Raw genomic sequence first — 3,312 nt, forward strand, 5'->3', positions numbered from 1 at the left:
GATGGCGCCAGCGGCCCGGGGGTCCCGCGGCTCCTCCGGCCCGGCCCCCCCCGGCGTGCGCGCTCCCCGCCGCCCTGCGCGCTCCCGAGCCGGGCGGGGGAGGGGGAGCCCAGGCGGGGGGGGCGGTGCCTGGGGACGCCCGTACAAAATGGCGGCCGCCGATCGGGTGGGAGTTGGGGTGTGCTGCTGCTGCGTTCGGCTGTGCGGCTCCTCTTTGCCTCACTCCGCGCCCCAGCGGCCGTGACTGGGGCACGCTCGGCTTTGGTGTTTTTTTGTCGTTTGGGATTTTTTTCGTTTGTTTGTTTACTTGCTTTTGTTGGGTTTTGTTCCCTCCCCTACGCGCACGCACGGTGCTGCCGAGGTGGTCGGTACAGGTGGTGCTGTCTTCAAGCAGGAGTGTGTTGGAAAGAGAGCCTTGCCTGATCGATCAGGGGTGCGGAGGCTGAGCCTCCAGCTCAGAAAACTCCTCAGCCCATTCCCGTGCTCTGGGCTGCCGGGAGCAGGGATGGCAGGGGAGGAAATGGCTTCTTCCCGCCGCCTCCCTCTCCTACCTGGGCACCGGCCGCGCTTCCTGCGGGACAGCGGCTGGAACAGCGCCAGGGACAGCTGCGGCTCTCCTGCCACGGCTGGAACATTGCCCTTACTCTGCTCTGGGGCTGTCTCCAGAGAGGAAGGGGGTTTGGGTTTCAATTAACTAAAATGGGGGAGCGGTCAAAAGAAGTGAAAGCAGAGAAATTAAGGTTCTCCTAAAATTCTTCAGCTTCATTTCCAAAATCCACAAGCATTTATATCTTGATTTGTAATTTGTTCTTAGCTGAATGACATGTGAGGGATTTTATTTGAAGAGCCAGTTGATTTCTGGCTGAAATTCTGCTCGTGTGTTTGGGAATGTATTTGCTCGAACATCTCACCATTTTGAAGCATACTATTAATAAGTAGTAGCAACAAAGAGCAGCAGGATGGTGATCTGTCTGATAAGATATTTCTGCTGGGAGTGGTTTACTACAATTGTAATAAAACTGACCCCCTTTAAGATTTTCTGAATGAGTGCATCACTACCCGGGCTCAGGAAATGCACTCAGTCATCAAAATAAGCATGAGCTATTTAAAGACTTATTTTCTGCTACCATTGTCCTTTTCTCACCTTTCAGTCCTAAGGCTTGCAGTGTTCATCAGCGACCTTAATTCAACTAAGAATTCGTGGGATAAGAGCTTCATCTTTGAGGATGTGCAGCAGACTGTGAATCTACTTCCTGTGGGATCAATGGATGCTCAGCCTGTTCCAATCAACTACCCTAAGCAGCAGACTCAGTGACACCCAGAGAAGCAAAACACTTTGACATAACCACAAAACTGATGTGTATTTTGGAACTTCCCCTCTCTTTTTTTGTGGTAGATCACATGCAAGTAGCTTATCACAGTAAGGAATATACTGTTACCCAAATATGTTCTATTACTTTAATCAAAGGAGGAACATGTTTTCACGCCTTAGTGTCAGGTGTCTGCATCAAGCACTCAGTTTGACCAACTGAAGTAAATAAAAATAGCTGAGTGTGATAAAGAGTGAGAAAAATTGCTTGTTTGGTTTTGGACATCTCTTCCATGCTGTTGCTTTATTTACATCAGTTTTTAACTATGGTTTGGTTTTAAAATGGACAAGTAAAAAGCCACAAACCCAAGAAACTCTGCAAAACATTTTTAAATTCAGTTTTCTATAATAATTGGGCATCTAGTACCTAAAAAACTTTGCAAAATGCCAAAAATAAATTTTTTAAAAACTTTTTTGCCTTGCAGCCAAAGGAGGTCTACAGGAGGTATTCTCCTGGTTTCTGATCATAGATTTTTAGTGGCATTTGGAAGGTGAAAGAATCCAGATAATAAAAACTCCAGAGCAAGTTCCTTAAAGTGTCTTATCTGCACACCAATAAGAAAAATGCTCATGGGAGAAGTGGTAGAAATAAAGGCAACACCCTGTGTGTTGTGATGTTAAAAGAGTTCCTAAGAGAAACATTCAATTTGTTGGAGACTGACCAGTGCTCGTTAGCATTTTCTAGCACCCTGTCATCTCACTGAGCATTGCCCTACAATTACAATTTATAATTGCAATTTATAAACTAATTTTCATCTAGATGTAGTATCATCTTTTAACCACATGCCTTATGAAGCTAAGTTTTTTAAGGGACTGAGCATCCCTAGTGGGATCCAGCTAAATTATTCCTAAAATCGGTACTGAAATCTAGGCCCAGTGCTGCAGAGCAAATTGAGACTTCTCTCATCTTAGGAAGAGGAAACACTACAGTTTGTCTCAGGGATTGAAAAAGTCAGGCAAGGTCCTTACCTGCTTTGCAGAGGTTTTTGTAACATCCCTGCAGTTGGTGCTCTAGGCTCTCACTGGGTGACAGAGGTGCCAGTCAGAGTGTTCTGGTAGAAGTTCAGCTCCCAAACTCATCTTTGGAATTCCAGAGCTCATAGTTGAACTTGCAATTAGCTGCTGCTTGCAGAGGTTTCAGCTAATTGGATGCTGAGGTCAATGTTGGGATAATAAGGTATCTCTGAATTCTCATTAGGCCCCAAATAACAAAGGGGAGCAAATGGCATTCAGAAAGAACAGAATAAGAAAAGCAAGGAGTAGCTTTGTATAAACAAGTAAACAGAAATCGGAATTGAAGTTAATCCAGGTTGGACCATTAGGTTAAGAAGCAGACCAGTAAAACAGAAAAATGTAATACCTTAATTAAATTTTTTTACCTTCTTGTCTGAGTCAAGACTAGATCCAGGGGCATGAGACAACCATCTACTGTGGAATGGCTTGGCTGTGAGTAACAACAAAGACAGTTTCTGTGTTTCCATGACAGAATTGATGTTCTCATGAGGAGATGCAGTAGAAGATACTCATCTGTCTTCTGAAGTTGGCATTAATTTTTTTCCCTGGAAAACAGGGCATAATATCTATCTTGTGCCTTCAGGTCCAGGCAAAGCAGCCTGTTCATGAAAAATTTTGGACTGAGCCAAGGAATCAAACCTTCCTCGGCTGTGTCGTCATGGAATTTGAGGATGGTTCAGCTGATAGCAGAGTCCTGGCTGGGAGTACAGAAAACACATCCAAACAGACAATTGCTTTCAGAGATTTTACAGCTATAATTACAAGGTTGATATTTCTGAATTTAAGGCTTGTCTAGGCTGGCTTCTGTTTCAGCTCAATATTTACTTATAGCTGGGAAATGGAATGGGCATGCAGCCTACACTGATTCCCTGAGTCCTGGGATTGGTATTAAGTAATCTGTTACAAAACAAACTCATCAGAAAAGGGGG

Source organism: Melozone crissalis, unplaced genomic scaffold (genome assembly GCF_028551555.1).
Source record: "Melozone crissalis strain CALT ecotype California unplaced genomic scaffold, PUWL_Pcris_2 ptg000027l_1, whole genome shotgun sequence".
NCBI classification, from domain to species: domain Eukaryota; kingdom Metazoa; phylum Chordata; class Aves; order Passeriformes; family Passerellidae; genus Melozone; species Melozone crissalis.